Here is a 19,513-nt window from a genome sequence, read left to right as displayed (position 1 = left end):
TATAGAAATATATAAACAATTTAACTTTACTGCATTCTATATGATTTCTCTTTCTTGTTTATCTTTTTTATTATGCTTTTCTTTGAGTCTTCTGTTTGAATGTCAAGTTTTCTATTTGGCCTAATCTTTTCATTCAAAATTAATCTCCCCCCAAAGGGGGATAAAATAAAATAAAATAAAAAAGGAGGGATAAAATGGGGGATAATCCAAAAGGATTACATTTACTTTTTTGAGCAGATTAATCTTAGTTGTAATGCTAGCTCCTTTGCTTTTCAAAATGTTATATTCCAAATCCTCTGCTTCTTCAAAATAGAAGTCATTTGTGATCATGACTGTGGCTCAATATTACTTGAATTGTTTCTTTCTAGTTCCTTGATGTACCTTCTCTTTGGTCTCAGAGTTCTGAAATTTGGATATAAAATGCCTGGAAGTTTTCATTTTGGCACCCCTTTGAGGGGGTGATCAATGGATTATTTTGATTTCCATTTTATCCTTTGGATCTAAGATATCAGGGCAGTTTTCTTAATCATTTCTTCAATATGATGTCTGGGTCTTTGATAGTACAATAATTATTAAAGTACTTCTCCTTGATCTTTTTTTCCAGAACAGTTATTTTTCCAATGAAATATTTCACATTTCCTTTGAATTTGTTTTATTGTTTCTTGTTGTCTTATATATTAGCTTCCATTTGCCTGATTCAAACTTTTAAGGAACTATTTTCCTCATTAGACTTTTGTATCTCTTTTTTCACATGGCTAATTACATTTTAAAGGAGTAATTTTCTATTATTATTTTTGTTTTGTTTTATGTTTTTATTTAAAACTTAAATTCAAAGTAAGAAAAAATAGAAAAGTAAAAAGAAAGAACAAAGTAAAAAATGCACCAGAGAACAAAAGAATACCTACAAGGAACCAAGGAAAACATGGACAGTTATAAATATATCTTTTATTATTATATATACTTTTTTGAAATGGAAATTTATTATTACATATTTTTAATCTTCCTTGATGTTTTGCTGTGCACATGACAATGTTTTGGGTTTTTTTCTTTTTATTTTTCCTACTCTCCTCCTCCCCCGCCTCCCCCCCCACCTCCCTCAAGGAGACTGCAATTAAGTACAGATATATTTATGTATACATCTCTCTCTCTCTCTCTCTTTCTCTCCGTATGTATATACTCACCCAGATACATACACACACACACACACACACACACACACACACACACACATATATGTATGTATCTGGGTGAGTATATATATATATATGTATGCATATTAATGTGTATATGCACATGCATATACACATTAATATGCATACATCTAAAACAATATTAATATGAATGACATATAATATAGATTTCTCTCTGAATATTTTTAAAGCATGACTTTATTTAAGATCAATGATTATTACCCCTACTTTTTCCCTAACACATTCTATACTTGATCATCATTATTTTTGTGTGTGTATATTTTTTATTTTCTATCCCTGATAACTTTCTACTTTACTTCTACCTATTATATTGTCTTGCTGTTACTTAACATCTCTACCCCAGCTCCTCAGTGATCCTTTCTTTATCTTGTCCCCATACCCTTTCTCTTCCTATTTCATTCTCATTACTCTATACATCTCATCCCACTCCTATGAATCTAAACATTCTTCTGTACCCCATTTTTTCTTTTTTTCCCCATTTTCCTCCTTTCCCTCCTTTTCCCATTGATTTATTCACCCTTTTATATCACACCTTATCCTATTTCCTCCTCCTTTATTTCTGTATAGATTTTGGAGGGTGCTATATCATCTTGCTATACACCCACACCCACACACACACAATACTTTGTTCCCTTTTCAAACCATTCTTGAGCTGAATAGATTTTCAGAACTACTAACCCTCCTCCCTCATCTAATTTCTCTGCACCTCATTTATACAGCATAATTACTATTTTTACTTTTTAGAATCACATCATCTTCAACTCTACCCCATTCTTTCTTTTGGACTACCCAATTATTAATGTCAATTGTAGACATATGGTTTACATTTCTACGTGTAAAATATAAACAATTTGTCCTTATTGATTCCTTTGAATTAGTCTTTGATGTTGGCTCTTATATGTTAAATTTTCTTTTGAGTCCATCTTTGTTTGAGACAAAAATCCTGAAAATCTGGCAGTTTGTTGAATGTCTATTTTTGTGTTCAATATTTTGCTTCATTTTTCTGAACATAATATTTTTGGCTGTAACCTTAGTTCTTTTCATTGTTGTTATTTAATGTGTGATTCTTATTGTAGTTCGAGCATATTTGAATGGGTTTATTTTTGTTGCTTATAAAAATTTCTCTTTGATCTAGAGGTTTTCAAATTTAGCAATGATAGTTCTATATGCTTTCCTTATAATATCTCTTTGAGGTGAGGTCAGCAGATTTTTAAAAATTATTATTTCTACATTCCCCTCTTGTTCTATCACTTCAGGACACTTTTCTTTAATTATTTCTTTTATTATTGTGTCCAAGTGCTTTTTTATTTAAAAAATTCATTGTTTTCAGGTAGCCCAATTAATCTTATATTTTCTCTTGATCTGTTCTCTAAATCTATCTTTTTCTCCATAATATGACATGTCTCACAAGCTCTTCTATTTTTCATTCTTTATATTTTGCTTTATTATTTCTTGATCTCTTAACTTCACTTGCTTCCTCTTTCCCAGTTCTAATTTTCAAAGAGTAATTTTCTGCTTTAAGACTGTGGATCTCCTTTTCTAGTTGGATGATTTTTCTTTCATAATCTTCTTGTTTTTCTTGGATGGTTTTTATTTATTTATTTAAGTTTTTCCTCAGTCTTTCTCATTTGATTTTTAAAATCTGTTTTTTATTTCTTCTGTAAATTATCTCTGAGGAGGTAATCATTTAATGTTACTCTTTGGAATGGAAGAGACTTATTTTTTACTTCATTGTTCTCCTTTGAAGATAAATCCCTCTTTTTCCATAGTAACTTTCTATAGTTCTTTATTTATCTTTTCATAATTTTTTTGCATCATTCTTAATTTCTTTTTTCACATTTTTTTAACCACTCTTGCCTCTTTCTTTAATTCTTCCAGGAATGATTATTAAGTTTGGGTCCAATTAGCATTTTTTGAAGCTTTGTAGCTTTTTTCATATTTTTGTCAATTTTTAGTTTGTCTAGATCTTCCCTGACACTATAATAGCTTTTTATGGTCAAATTCTTTTGTTATTGTTATTAGTTCATTTTTTCCAGCCTATTTTTTGACTTTGAACTTTATGCTAAAGTTAGGCTGTTAACTTGGGGATGGGAAGGCACTATTCCAAGCTTTAGTCTTTTTCAGGCTGCTACTTTCAGAACTAGTTCTGTGGATCTGAAAACCTTTGGTGCTTCCAAGGTAGTGCAATCCTGGAAGAGGTGTGGTCACTTGTCTCCTGGTCTACAATCCTTGTGATCAACTCCTACCTCTCTTCTCTCTAAAACTGCAACCCAGACTTGCATATAGTTAATAGAAAAGCTAATCAGGGCCAGGTGTGCTTGGTGCTAACAAATGGTCCCCTTTAATCTCTTTCTGACCAGTGGAACAACTTTTAAAGTTATAAAGAAACTTATAAGTAGGTTTATAATTCTACATAATGATGTAATTATTTTAAATTATTTAAAACAAATAAATAAAAAGATAAATAAAGAACTATAGAACGTTACTATGGAAAAAGAGGGATTTATCTTCAAAGGAGAACAATGAAGTAAAAAATAAGTCTCTTCTATTCCAAAGAGTAACATTCTGAGACCAATTCTGCTTAGACCTAGAGAGCAAAATGATTATCAATGAATGGAAGTTGGAGGCAAGCAAATATCAGCCCAATACATGGAAAAGCATCCTAACAATCAGAGCACTCCAGATGTGGAATGAGGTGTTTCTGGAGAAAGTATGACCTTGAAATGGAAGTTAAAAGACCACTTATCTGAATTGTAAAAATGCCTTATTCTTGCTTCAGGTAAAAGGTTGAGCTTCCCTTCTAATTCTGGAAATCTATGGTTCACTGAGCAATAAACAACCTTCTCTTTTTAAAATTTTATTAAAGCTTTTTTATTTACAAAACATATGCATGGGTAATTTTTCAACACTGACCCTTGCAAAACTTTCTGTTCCAAGTTTTTCCCTGCTTCCCTCTATCCCCTCCCCTAGATGGCAGGTAGTCCAATGCATGTCTTAACTTTCTCTTGTGTGCACTTGTCTTTAGGTGATGGTGGATTAAACAAGTTTTGATAGAACACAATCTCTGCTCTAAAGAAACTTATAAGTAGGCTTATAATTCTACATAATGATGTAATTATGCTGAAGCCAAAAAGTATACCTTGTGAAGAAGATGATGATGATAATGAGAAATAACTAACAATTATGTAGCACTTGTTGCATTCCAGGCAGTGGGCTAAGCACTTTCTCATTTAAAAAAATTTCATTTTATTTTTTATCGATTTTTAAACATTTGTGGGGGTTTTTAAAATTTTGAGCTCTAAATTTTCTCTCTCCTTTCCTTCCCCTCTCCTTTTCCTGAGAAAACAAAAAAATTGATATAGATTATATATGTGAAGTTATGCAAAATATATTTCTGTATTACCTGTTACAAAAGAAAACACAAGACAAAAAAACCCCCACCCAAATGAAGAAAAATTTGAGAGTTATACTTCAATTTGCATCCAGCCTTTATCCAGTTCTTTCTAGGAGATGGATGGCATTTTTCATCATAAGTTCTTCAATTGTCTTGGATCATTGTATTGCTTAGAATAGCTATCATTTATAAGTTATCATCATACAATATTGGTATTACAATGCATAGTGTTCCGCTCTGATTCTGGTTCTGGCTCTGCTCACTTCACTTTGTATCAGCTTATATGTCTTCCTAGGTTTTTCCGAAGCCATCTTGTTTCATTTCTTATATAATTATAGTATTCCATCATAATCATGAACCAAAACCATTTCAGCCATTTTCCAAATGACAGGTCATTTGATCTTAACAATTCTAAGAAATAGGTGCTATTTTAACCCTCATTTTGCATATGAGAATTCTGAGTCTAACAGATATTAAATGACTTGCATAAAGTCATAAGAAATACAAAAGAGGTTAATTCAGAGAAACATGAGAAGACTTGTATGAATTGATACAGAGTGAAGCTAGCAGAAACTAAGATAAAAATTTTCATAACTATGACATTTTAAAAGCAAATAGTTTTGAAAGACTTCTAATCTCTAATCTTGAAAGATCTCTAATTGATACGATATACTATGATTCTAGTGATTTGGCAACAATCTATCCTACCTACCTCCTGACAGAAAGATGATGAGTTCATGATGTAAAATGAGACCAATATTTTTAGATAAGGCCAGTGTTACAACTTGTTTTGCATAACTATGCAAAACATTACTTTTGATGTAAGGATTTTGTTCCAGGATATAGTAATTCTAAAATTTTTCTACATTTTGGTAAGAAAATCAATACATACTACCATGTTTCTTCAAAACCAGCCAAATAGACCCCAAGGGACAGATTTCATGAGCCTTATTGGCCATAAACTATTTTCAATTGTGGCTTTCTTTTTTTCATTCAATAGACATTTCTTAATACTTGGCATTGGTTAAGTCTAGGCATTAAGACAGAAAGCAAGACAATCTATTTCCTTAAGACATTCACACCCAGAGACAAACAATACCTCACTTCTTTATGCCTCCTTTTCTTTATGATGTTCTTTCTCCTAGTCTCGCTCACTTCAATTTATATGAGTTCGTAGAGACTTTTCCAGTTTTCTCTAAAACTGTCTATTTTGTCATTTCTTTTGGTATTATAATATTCCATTACATTGATTTGCCATAATTTATTTAGCCATTTTGTTTCCAGTTTGGGATTACTATGAAATGAATGGTTATAAATATTTGTGTATATATGAGTCCTTCTCTTCCTTTAATCTCTTTGGGAGATCCTCTTTAATCTTCAGGAGTAAATGTCTATTAAAAGTATCAATGGATCAAAAGATAGACACAAATTTTTGTCTTGTGGAGCATAATTTCAAATGTTTTCTCCAGAAGCACTGAAGCATTTTAAAGCTCTACTAACAGTCCATTAGTATGCTTATGACGTGTAATTTTCCTTTTTTGTTATTTCTGTTATTCTGATGGATATGAGCTAGAATCTCAGTTATTTCAATTTTCATTTTATTTATTAATGATTTGAAACTTTTAAAATGTTTGTTGATATCTAGAGTTGTTTTTTTTAAAACTTCCTATTCATATCCTTTGATTATTTATCTATTGGTAGGTATATTGTTGTTCTTGTTGTTGAGTTATTTCAGTCATGCTGAATTTTTTGTGATTATAGTTCATGGTGGTATTGCTTTATTTATTTATTTATTTTTGGTAAAGATATTGGGATGATTTGCCATTTCCTTCTCCAGCTTATTTTACAAATGAAGAAACGGAGACAAACATGTTTAAGAGCATTGCTCAGGGTTTCATAGCTAATTGTTATCTGAGGCCATATTTGAATTCACAAAAATGAATCTTCCTGACCTGAGATGTCAGGCCCAGCACTCTATTTAATGTACCATTAAACCAAAGTAAAATACATGAATATATGAAACAAATTTTCCAGTGGATAAATATGGGGGGAGAGGTTAAGATAAATGAAACTATATTACAAAAATAAAATATTTATACCAAGATTTTATGGGAAAAGTCATCCATAAAAGTCAGAGAGGTCACCCAGCCTTAATTTCTTATTTTACAGATAAGAGTATATTTAGGCCTGAAGAGTTATAGTGATTTGCCCACACATCCAGATCTAAGCCACAACATGAACCTAGCCTCCTGGGCCTTTTAATTAGCAAGGGGGAAAAAAAAGACTATACTCATTTGTTTATGTCAACTATTTCAGGCAATAACCCATATAATGCACAGATGCTGGTGACAGAAAACATAGATTATAGTTCTCATCTGCCACTATCCAGATACACATCTTTGAATAAGTCCTTTATTATTCTCTCATTCCTGTGTCTCTTCATTTGTAAAAAGGTCATGATATGTATAAAAATCTTTTAGAAAAAGTTTAATATCTTTAAAAATAACAAGTGATATTACTTTTGTTACTATATTTATATTGAAATCAATTTTAGAAATAAATATTGACTGTGAAGATAGCCAACATGAATGGATGAACCAAACTTGAGATTTACTATTTATGGACCTGGTCTGAATCAGTCTGTCTTGAAAAGTCATTTTCTTGTTCTGTTCTATTCACTAGCAGATCCATGTTACATTATCTTTCTGATGTCAGCTCTGTGATCTTTGCCTAAGAGAACTTTAATTAAAAGACTAAGGAAAAGAAAGTTTAAAAAATAGTTAAATCAGTAAATAATTACAATTCAGAGCATTCATATAGAGAAAACCAGGACATAAACAGATAACTAAGAACACATATCAATATTTATGAAGCACTTTTCTATAATTAAAAAAGTTCAGCAAATATATTATTATTTTCTTTTTTTGGCATTAAAATTCTGTCAAATCATTAAAATTAAAACAAAATAAAAGACTTTCCTTTGATGAATCTGTATTCCTACCAGTTGCCATAGTTTTTATCCTATTTGAAGATAAATAAACTCCATTAGTACTTTCTGACTAATTATTAGACTGAAAATAGAGGCCAAAAAGGAGAGAGGCAAGCATAAGGGATGTTGGAACTTCACACAATTAAATCTGTATGAGTTTTACTTAGGAATTACTTTATGCAGTTTAATTGCAAGACCCTTTTGATTTGAGCCCATATTTCTCAGAGAATAATTCTGAGATGAGTTAATTAATTAAAATAATTCAGAATGTAAGCATATTGGTTGTGGAATATGGTATGGATAAATATCTAGTGATGACTCACTGAATTAGGTGGTAAACTATCTTTTTTTTTTTTTGGTTCTGTGTCAATATTTTCTCATGTGTCCTTTTTCTATATAGATGCTATTATCTTCATCTCTTAAAGGAGGATTGTAAGGTTGTTTTATTTTTTGAAGATTAAGGATGATGGGCAGATGGATCTTTATACTTCTTTGATTCTATAATTAAAATTTACAAACAGTGTGAAGATATAATCATTCATTGTTTTTTCATACTTACAATGGTCAATCCTGTCTCTCCTGAGCTTCTAACTCATTCTATCTTACTCTACGTTATATGCATTTTATGCCAAATTTTCATGATGTATCTCCTTAGTAGAATATAAGCTTCTTCAGGTTAAGGATTATTTTGATTTTGTGTTTGTATTCCTGTTAGCTAACACAAAGGCTAATATATACTAGGCATTTAATAAATGCTTGCTGATTGAGTTTAATGAAAGGCATCATAAACATATAACTTAATTTTTTTTCCTTTTTAGGGTCAATAGGATTTTTTTTTATTGATTTGGTCAGATTGTTTTTCCAAGGGTATATACATCTAATGTTTTCATTATCTATTGAATCATATTCATGTTTAATATTTTTGCAACAATTTACAAATTATTCATTTTGAAAGTGAATATAGGGGAGCAAGGAACTGACTAACTGAAGAAAGTGAGAAACAGCAGTAAAAAAATGTAGCCAGAAATGTCAAGACTTATTGTCTTTTGCCATCTTTTTCAGTCAGTGCTAGAAAGCATATTATGCTATTAATAAATCTTTGTTCCAAATTCTTTGGTAATTTTTTTCATATTCCAAATCTGTTTTAATATATCATTTAGATTTCTGTATAACACAATTTGGGGTCCAGGAATTTCTGTCAAAATTGGTCAAGTGGAAAGGTCTATGTCAAGTAGTAAGGCAGTGGCCTTGCCATGATTAGAACCTCCTGGTTCTTACCACAGCATGAAGTATAATTTCTCTCAGTTGCCATTAGGCTTGTAATCTCTCCAGACGAGTGTAATGAATGATAATGAGCTGCAATCTTTTTTTCCACATTGTTTTTTGCTATTGAATGGGTGACACTTGTGGTTATAACAATGATATAAGCATGGTAGAATTGTACTAAATGATTCACAAATGATGTCTCAGCCCAAGAATGCTAACGGGCCATGAATAAAATAGATCATAGCTGGACTGCTGTCTAAGTGCTCAAAAATGCAAGGTTTTTTCTGAGTGCTATTGGGGTGGAGGATGGGATTGTAGAGGACAATTACATTACAGCCTGTGGGACATTCCCCCTCAAACCTGTTGCAAGTCAGGAAGTCTGGAAGTTGCAGGGTTTGTACTTGACAAGAACAGAGACTGATAACTTTCAAGAAACCAAGGTGTCTGATGATGGTGTAGAAGGGAACATTAGTTCTCAATCAGGAGAATATCTCTTGGTTCCATTTTCTATTTTTAAGAGACAGTCAATAAAGTCTGGAAAAATTATCTTACATCATGTCAAGTCATTTGCCTCCCTTAATCATTCTCAGTCTGATTAGAGTCTCAAGTATAGTAAAGGGATGACAATGACTTTTCCATTCTCATTCTCTTGAATCTGTTCACTTCCTTGAGTTCCATTGATCACAGTGTGTCAGCCACTCTAAGCTCTCTGGCAGGGAATGAATAAAAAACTTCATTTTTATTTTCCCTCTCACTGTGAGTTGTCATTCTTTTGTCTGCATCACTCCACCCCCTTTAGCTTATTTTTATTTTTTTAAGTGACAAACATTCAACAAAATGAAAAGTAATTTCTCCTTCATAGTATCATAGAGTTAGAAGTGGAAAAAAGTCATTAAGTTAAATGTCTCATTTTACCTGAGAAAATTAGCCCAGAGGGGTAAAATGATTTGGCTAAGATAGTAATTAGGAGAACCAGTATTTTAACCCAGGTCTTATGATATCAAATCTTGAACTCTTTCTGCTTATCACTGTTTCAATTCTCTTATGATATTCTGCTGACATCTCTTTTATCCCATTCTATCTTATGACCTGTCCCTCCCCCTCACTTTTCTAGTATTTTTTCATCTTATACTCCTCCCTTATCTCTGACTCACATAATCTTTGGGTCCTTGCTATTCCTTGGAAAAGGCATTCCATCTACCAATTCTGGGCAATTTTTCTGTCTGTCTCCCATGCTTTCTCCCTCTTCATCTCTGCCTTTTAACTTCCCTGCCTTCCTTCAAGCCCCACAGAGGAAGTCTTTTCTGATCCCTCTTATTATTAATGCCTTCTCTCTATTAATCATTTCCAATTTATCCTGCATAAAATTTGTTTGTACATAGTTGTTTTCATGTTAACTCCTCTATTCGATTGTAGGTTCCTTAAGAGCAGAGATTTTTTTTTAACCTTTCTTAAATGCCCAACACTTAACATTTCTGACACATAGTAGATTCTTAATAAACGTGTTATGGACTGATTAACATCTCTCATTCCTCATTATTTTGCACATTCTTTAAAAGCAAGGAATGCGTTGTTTCTTTTATTTGAAGGAACAGATCATAGCATAGTGACTAGCACACAGCAGATCTTAAATAAATGATTTTATAATTATTTCTAGTTGAAGAAATGTCCACAGTAGGATTTATATTCTAAGTATTTTAAAGAGTCTTGACGCATAACCATAGGAGACAGATAAAATATTTGATCTGGACAGGATCCTGGTAATCACTTCATCAAAACTTTGCATTTTATAGATGAGGAAGCAGAGTTCCAGAGAGAACTTGTCCAAAATCACAGAACTATTCAATGATTTCAAGGACTGGAAACAAAACAGTTTTCTTTTCACTATGAAATAATGCCTCATTGCTTCCATCTTCTAGTACAACAAAATAAAGTATTGAAGAATAGAATTGAATAGAAATCATCTAAAGGAAACAGTGGGAGTAATTTTTAAAATATAAGCTTAAGGATAAAGCTTAGCTTGGAAAACATCTTCCTCAATAAAATCCCAAATCTATCCTTCTCCCTTCTGGCTTGTATAATTAAGAACATTTTCCTCTATCTATAGTCTAGCCATAGACTATGGCAAAACAAAAATGAGCATAATCTAGAGTCAGTATTTCCATTTTTAATCATTCATAAATCATTGAGAAATCAAAGAGTTACTTCAAACATGCTTTTTGAAATGGAGGAAGAGATTGATGTGTATAATCATAGAGAAATAGCATAGAATAATAGAAATAGCCATGAGATCTGAATTTGAATATATGTTTTGTTTATTTATTATATGATTATAGGAAATTCATTTTAACTTTCTGAGTTCCAGTTATTTTATATGTAAAATGGATATAATAATACTTGACGTAGTTATCATGAAAATAGTATTTTGTAGAACCCTTAAGCATTATATAATACTAATTCACATTTATAACACACCAGGAATATTCTGGAGTCAGCACAAACCACCTCACAAAAATGGTTTGTTAAATTTCCAGTGTGAACATTTATACCTTGGAAATTGACAAACACAACAAATGAGGGCTTGCTTCATTGTTTTGTTAAATGTTTAGCCTTAATAAAGTGAAGAATGTGTTAATAATGCCAATTAACCTTAAATTTTGTCATATCCACATTCATTACTACTATTTTGGAGAGGCAGTTATTAAACACTCATTAGCATACCTCTGTCTACCACTTCGCTCTTAGAGATTTTGTGAGCATCAAAATCATGGAAATTCAGAGTTAGAAGAAAACTCAGTGGCCATCTAGTCTAGTCCATTTTTAAAAGTCTTCAGTATAAAATAGTTGATATGTGACCATATAAACTTTTCTTAAAGATTTCCAATAAGGTTGAATCTACTCCCTCCAGAAATAGCCCATTCTTCTTTGGTCATTGATAATTCTTAGGGATTTTTTTCCTGGCATCAAACGTAAGTTTGCCTTTTTGTAGCTCTTACCCATTGATCTTAGTTCTGACTTCTGTGGTCAAACAATAAGTCTAGTCACTTTTCCTCAGGAGAGTCCTTCAGACACTTCTCTAAGATATAAAAAAAGCTAAACATCTTCGTTTTCCTCAACTGATCTGATGTAAAACTAAAATCTTTTACTCTTTTATTTGCCTTCCTCTGAATATTTGATTATTTATCAATGTCTTTTCTTAAATGGCAGCATCCTGAATGAAACAAAATGTTCCCAAATGAAATTTAACTAAGAATAAGTTCAGCAAGACTAACAATGGTGTATTGGCAAATGTTTCCCCTAAATAATTAACTCTAGGAAGGGAAGGATTATTTATAATCAGCCTTTAACTTTATTCTTCATTATTTACATTTTCTCCACCACTTTGTTTAATCTAGATAATCAACAAAACAGTAAATCAAGCGCTGCTTTGTCCATTTCTGAAGTGTAAATGCTCATACTGAAAATTTAACAACTGGCTCTTGTGAGCCAGTTTAAGTTGGCTTATTCCTGACTATAGCTTTTTCATTCCTGAAAGTTATGCCTCTCTTTATGCAGATCAGAATCCCACTAGCTTCTTACATATTGCTATTTGACATTTTTGATTCATATTGACATATTATTACATGACATCCTCCAGGTATTAGCAAACTGCTGTCTAACAATAACTCTTTCTTTTTGTATTAATGAAATAGTTTTTGGAACTCAGCTGAAAAATTATACTTTTATGTTTATTAAAACTTATGAGATCTGGTCTAGGTTTTTATCCTGTCTTTTTAAAAAATTTTGTCATCCTGTGAATTAATTTATGCCAAACCTCCCTCCCTCCCTTCTCCTCCCCCTCCTCCTCCTTCTTCTCTTCTCTCTCTTTCTCTCTCTCTCTCTCTCTCTCTCTCTCTCTCTCTCTCTCTCTCTCTCTCTCTCTCTCTCTCTCTCTCTTTCTCTTGTCTTTTCATCCTATTTGCCAAGCATAACAGGATATTTACAGCATCTCTGTGGAGAGTTAAGAAGGACCACGGAAGGGTTATTGTCCTTCTTCCTTTTCCTGATCCTGTACTACCAGCACATGAAAGTTAAAGTATATGACTTTGCTTAGGTGAGCTAGGAGTGAACCAACCCAGTGGAAGAAGCAAGTCCAGAATGTGACTATACTCCTGACATTAAAGTTTCCTTTCATAGATTTTTTTTTCCATCCCACGGATCTAAGATAGAAGCAAAGAACCAAGTCAAATCAACCAGTATCTATTAAACACCTCCTGTGGCCACTCTGCTAAATGCTAGGGGTGCAAAGAGATTTTAAAAAATTCCTTTTTTCTTGCAGTTTTACAGTTTAATATATAATATATATTTTATAATTTAATATATAATAAGGGATGTAGCATGTATACAACTGTATGAAAATAGGATCTAGGCAGGATAAATTGGAGATAATTTCAGTGGGAGAGCATTAAGATTAAGGAAAACAAGTAAAGGGTTCCTGAAGAAGGTGATCCTCGAAGGAAGTCAGGAGAAAAAATTAGACATAAGAGAGTTCCAGACATGGAAAACAGTTACTAAAAAAAATGTTCAGAGTTGGAGATGGAATATAATGTGAGAGAAAAAGTAAGGAAGCTGAGTATCTTTCACAATTTCATTTAGTCATTGTGTCAGCAAGGAGGACACAGAGTACATGACTTTTCATTCTAAGCAGTGTAGTTAGTGTAATATTCCTTGAAGAAGACAACCATTTTCAGGAAGTTTTGGGGAGAAACTATATATTGATGGGCCTAAGCTTTTTTAGGTTTTCTTAAGGATCTCAGGTGTGGATTTTAATAGCCAAAGACAATGAGTGGAAAAAGCCTAATAATCTTTCTTTTTGTAAGTCAGGATCCCTCAAAAACCAAACCATTCTGCATGTATGGGTGGCTTTAGAGCTGGGAGATGTTCTTAGGAAAGAGAAAGAGAAGACAAGTTATCCCAGCTCCTTTAGATGAAATAGTGTGATTCTTAATATTATATTATCATCCAATTCATGTCAATTTATCTTTCCCACAAAACAAAACAAAACATGATATACTTTTTGAAACATTTCTTTAGTAATTCTATAAAGTGTTTTGTTAAACCTGTAGAGTGCTATATAAATAGAAGTGACTTGGCTTCAACACAAAAGAAATAAGGAACTACAAAGAAGAATCAAGTAGTAAAAGATTTCGTCAAAGAAATGCATGATAGAAAAAGAAAATTGCCTGGCCATATGGTAAGAATGAGGGATAACATATGGATAACCATGTTTGTGCTCCCACTGTGGTAAGCCTATGAAGAGCATAATCAAGAGAATTTCAGGATGTACCAAGGACAGTAACAGGTCACATTTAGGTGAGAGTTAACCTGAACTTTTAAGATAACTATGGATATTAAGAGGCAGGGATGACTAGGCACTATTTCTAGGTATCGGGACAACCTGTGAAAAATCATGGAAATAGTTACTTGGAATAATATTTAGAAGACCAAGTAATCTGATTTATCTGGAATATAGAATATATGAATATTAGTAATAGGGGATAAACTTGGAAAGGTAGGCTGAAGACTGAGTGTGAAAAACTTTAAATAGCCTAAGTAGGAATTTGTGTTTTATCCTAGAGGCAATAGTCACTGGAGTTTTATGAACTGAAGAGTCAAGTGATCAGACATGTGTTTTAAGAAAACCATTTAATCAACTATGAAGAGGATGGATTGGAAAAGAGAGATAGGAGGTAGCGAAACTAATTTGAGTCCTTTTGCAATATTCCAGGTGAGAGTTGATGAATACCTGATAGCTAAGGTGATAGCTGTTTGAGCAGAGAGAAGGGGAGGGATGTGAGAGATGTTATAAAGGCAGAAATGGAAAGACTTGGAAGGTGATTGTCTTTGGGAGAGAATGAGGAAGATGTTGAGAATGATGTCATGAACCTGGATGACTGGAAGGAGTGTGGTGTTCTAGAAAGAAACTTCTAAGCTAAGAAGCAGAATGAGCTTTGAGGAAAAGATATTTTTTATTTTTCAATTTTTACAACCCTCTTTTCTTTCACTGTGTTTTTAGTTGTTATATTTTGGTAAATATAACCATACTTACAAAAACAATATTTTAATTTCCCTCAATAACCTCTCAAAACGATTTTTAACATTTTTGAGTTCCAAATTCTGTCCTTCCTATCCTTTCTCTTTCCCCCTCTCTCTGAGAGGTGGGAATTTAATATAGGTTAAATGTATACAGTCATGTAAAATATCTCGATGTTATTCATTTTGTATAAGAAATCTCAAACAACAACAACAAAAAGAAAAAGTGATAAAATAGTATTCTTAGTCTGGATTCAAACAACATCCTTCCTCCTTCCTCCTCCCTCCCTTCCTCCCTTCCTCCCTTCCTCCCTCCCTATCTTCCTTTCCTCTCTCTCTCTCCCTATCTTCCTTTTTTCCTCCTTCCCTCCCTCTGTTCTTCCCTCCCTTCCTCCCTCTCTACCTCCCTTCCTCCCTTCTCCCTCTATTCTTCCTTTCTGCCCTCCCTCCCTCCTTTCCTTCCTTCCTTCTTTCCTTTCCAGAACTGAGGCTCAGAGAAATTAATTTTTTTTTTTTACCTATGACAAAACTATGAATTAGTGATTATTAGTGAAGGAAGTGAATCAAGCAAATATAATTAGTCCATCCAATTTTAACAAATGAAATAAATGAAATTCCTAGAGCTTAGGTGACTTATTCAAGGTCACACAGCTATTTCATATCAGAGCAGCAATATGAATTAAGATTGTCCTGATTATAAATCCAAGCTTTTTTCTATTACATTGTACTGGACCCTTCAGATTTGATGCTTTTGCTACTAAACGACTGGAAGCTATCTCTAAAGTGACAATTTGAAATAGAAATGACTAATATCACATCATTAGCAATCAACAACTCAGAAGGTTTTTTTGTTTTGTTTTGTTTTGTTTTGTTTTGTTTTGTTTTTAATATTGAGCTAGATCCAGAATAAGCATTTGCTTCTATTCAGACCTCCCTTTCAATTTCTACAGACAGATTCAAGGATTGCTATCCGTTCTCTTTCTCATTTTAATTTCCTTTAAAGCACTGCCATTTGGGCTTTTCCTTGATCCTTTTTTGCTCTGTAGTTTCTGCTTTCCTAGCATTATGCAAACATTTTAGTGATGGAAAAGAGAGCTTGCTCAGACTGGGAGGCTTTCAAAAGGTGGTCGTGTAATTGTTAAGTCTCCCCCCACACCTTGTCAGCTATATTAATCATAAGTGACCCTAGTTCTAATGGGGACTGTGTCTGTCACATTTAGAGTCTAATATATGAATATGTAACTAAAGACTTAAGGGAAGACTTATCTAAATAATTTCCATTCCATTCCTGTTAATTTTGGCCCCAGCCACCTGGGCTACAGTCATTTTGCTATTTGACATTTTCTTGTTCTAATGCTTTGGTGCTGATACTGCTTGTCCTGGCCTTTGAGAATGTCCATTTCCCTTTATTATTTTAAGTGTGGAGGCTTGATGGAGCTTAGCAGCTTGCCTCTTTCTCCTCAGTAAGTGCTACCAGATTTTTGGAGTTAGAAAACCCGAGTTTGAATCCCAGTCCTGTTTTTACAAGCTGTGAAACATTGGATAAATCACTTAATGTTTTTGAACCTCATTTCTATAGCTTTATAATGGGGGTAATGATACTTGGAAAACTGACTTCATAGGGTCATCATGGGGTTCAAATGCTATATATGAAAAATTACTTAAAATATAAAAAGACAATATTATTAAACTATTGTTATCATTTGGCTTTATGAGTTGTTTTAAGAATGCCATCCCATCTCAAAGCTTTTTAGATTCCTTCCTGACCTACATCCCAGATACTCATAGCTTTGGGTGCTCTTGGGTGGCAGGTCATTCAGACTAAGCCCCAGGTGGTCATTATTTGGGTCCTGATTGACTTGGAGTGAATGTAAATAGCTGTCATTTCTGTTTTGGCCAGAAACCCTGAAGGACCCTCCCCTTCCAGATTTATTAATTTATTAAGATTTTTTTAAAAATTAGGTTAAAGAAGCCACTCTTTGCCTCCATTTCTACCTAGTATGTTTTTTTTTTTCTTTTTTCTTCTCTTTTAAAATTTTTTTTCTAAGTCTTAATCACTAAATGGGTGTGGTCTCAGTCAAACTGAGAAATCTTAAATACCTTAGCTTTAAAAGAACATTGGCCATCTCCAATCATCCTGATCTATATCTATATCCTGAAATGACTCCTTCATTTAAATCTCATTCACTTGTATGTCATGGAATCACCTCTCTGATGTCATGGTATTCCTTGGAAAAGGAAGAAGAAACAATAATTACAACCTATTAAAAAGTAAAGTATACAGCACCACCAGAACTGCAACCTTGATGGGATTATTACTATCTTTCTTTATCAGTAGTTCTGGGACAGATATCATAGTTCCTATGTGCAGGGAAAGGAGAGAACTCTAAAGAGTTGAGCTTGGGGATATTGGGATAATAATCACCATAAGAGCATCCTCATGGTGAGTGCTGGAAAATATGGCAATGGCAATTTAAATTCCTTACAGAGAAGCATTTTTCTTCTTTTCTTTTATCTTAATGAAGAGAAAATAAACCTAAATAAAGAAAAGTATAAATTGTCCCCAGGCCATTCTGGATGCCTTTCAGATCTTTGCCAATTTGCTAGTTGTGAATTTTGGTACAAATCCAGCCAGCACAGCTCCTGATCCATTGTGTCATTTAATTACAGATTTACCCACACTTCCTAACCAATAAAAGCCTTAATATATGGCCTCTTAATCTAATACCAATCTATTAAAAACTACACCCGGCATTTTAAAGTATTAGACAACAGATGGAATTGACAGCTTTAATAGGCAGCAACTAACATCATCTCCCATTCTACACTTCTGTATTGGATTTCAAGCAACTGATATCAGTGTGGACATGTGTAGATATGGGGCCTGCATTTAAAGTCAGAAATCCAATCAATAGGCTGCCTTTCAACAGTTTACTAGATTACATCGGTTAGAAGTGACCATCTGGCCTAATCTTGGGAGTTCTGAGGTATCATGTAGATCTTTTTTCACTAATGTCATTTTTATTTAGTTAACATTAATAAACTGGAGCAAACATCGTGAATCTCACATTCTGAATCTGAAACTCGATTTTTTTTTAACATGAGACATCTGTTTCTCAGGAGGGAATAAGAGAAAGAGAGAGAGAAAAAAGAGAGACAAAAGAGAGGAGACTAAAGAGGCCAAAAAGAGCATAAGGAGGGGAAAAGCGAGGAAAGAACACAATTGTCCTGGGGATTTCACTGACTTGTGATATGGCAAACTGATAGACAGTGGCAGTTTGTTCCTTTATGAAAAGTGACTGACTAAGAGATGTGTCACCACTAACTTTTCTACTTTTGATCTGAAAGGCAATTGAATTAGTCAGGGGATTATCGTAGATAGCATTCTGAAGGTGATCATTTTGCAAACAAATGTCATGCCGTCATTCATTAGATATACTACAGACAAACCAGTTAGTTATAAAATTATATTTTTAGCAACTTGGTACATAGTGTCCTGACTTTGAATCATTAGAATAGTTAAATGACTTTGGAAGGTTGACATTTTTAATCCTATATTTTTCTTGTAATGCATGGGGAGCAGTGAGCATAATGGACAGAATCCTGGGCTTAGGTTCAGGAAGATTTCAAATGGAATTGAGACACTGACACTTATTGGTAATATGGTCCTAGGAAAGCCAAATAAACTGTAATCACCCTCAGTTTTCTCATCTATAAAATGGGAGAAAAGCAATACCTATTTTATGATTGTTTTGAAGAACAAAAATGTTACTTATGTGAAGGGGTTTACAAACCTTAATATAAGACATAAATATAAATGGAAGTTTGCTCGTTTGTAAAATGACAATATTAGATTTTTATTGTTGTGGTTCTTGAATCATTTTCATCATTTGTAAAATGACAATATTAGATTTTTATTGTTGTTGTTGAGTCATTCATTCTTCTATGCATCTTCTATGATTGAATTTGAGGTTTTTCTGGGAAAGATACTGGAGTGGTTTGCTATTTCCTTCTCTAGCTCATTTTACAGATGAGGAAACTGAAAAAAAAATAGGGTTAAGTGACTTTCCCAGGGACACAGAGTTAGTAAGTGTCTGATCCCAGATTTGAACCCAGGAAAATGAATCTTTCTGACTTCAAGCCTGGTACTCTATCCATTGAACTACTTAGCTACCTAGATGACTAGATGTCATCAGAACTGGCCTCAGACATTTGCCAGCCGTGTGAATTTGGGCAAGTCATTTAAACTTTTGTGTGTCTCAGTTTTCTGAATTTAAAACAGGGATAATGATAGCATAGCATTGGTCTCTCATTGACAATAGGGTCACTATGAGGATAAAATGAGATAATTTTTGTGAAGCACTCAGCACAGTTCCTGATACTTAATAGGCACTAAATAAATGTTAGTTATTATCTTAGATCCCCTCCAGTTATAGATCTATGATTCCAAATGAATTGCTGCTGTCACAAAAATAATAAGTGACGGAACCAGGATTAGAATCCAGTTCCTCTGTCCCAAATCCAGCATCCTTTTTATTGTATCATACAACCTCCTGGGTAAAAGATAATCACATTTATAGT

This window comes from Antechinus flavipes, chromosome 3 (assembly GCF_016432865.1).
Source record: "Antechinus flavipes isolate AdamAnt ecotype Samford, QLD, Australia chromosome 3, AdamAnt_v2, whole genome shotgun sequence".
NCBI classification, from domain to species: domain Eukaryota; kingdom Metazoa; phylum Chordata; class Mammalia; order Dasyuromorphia; family Dasyuridae; genus Antechinus; species Antechinus flavipes.
This window is presented reverse-complemented; position numbering follows the sequence as displayed.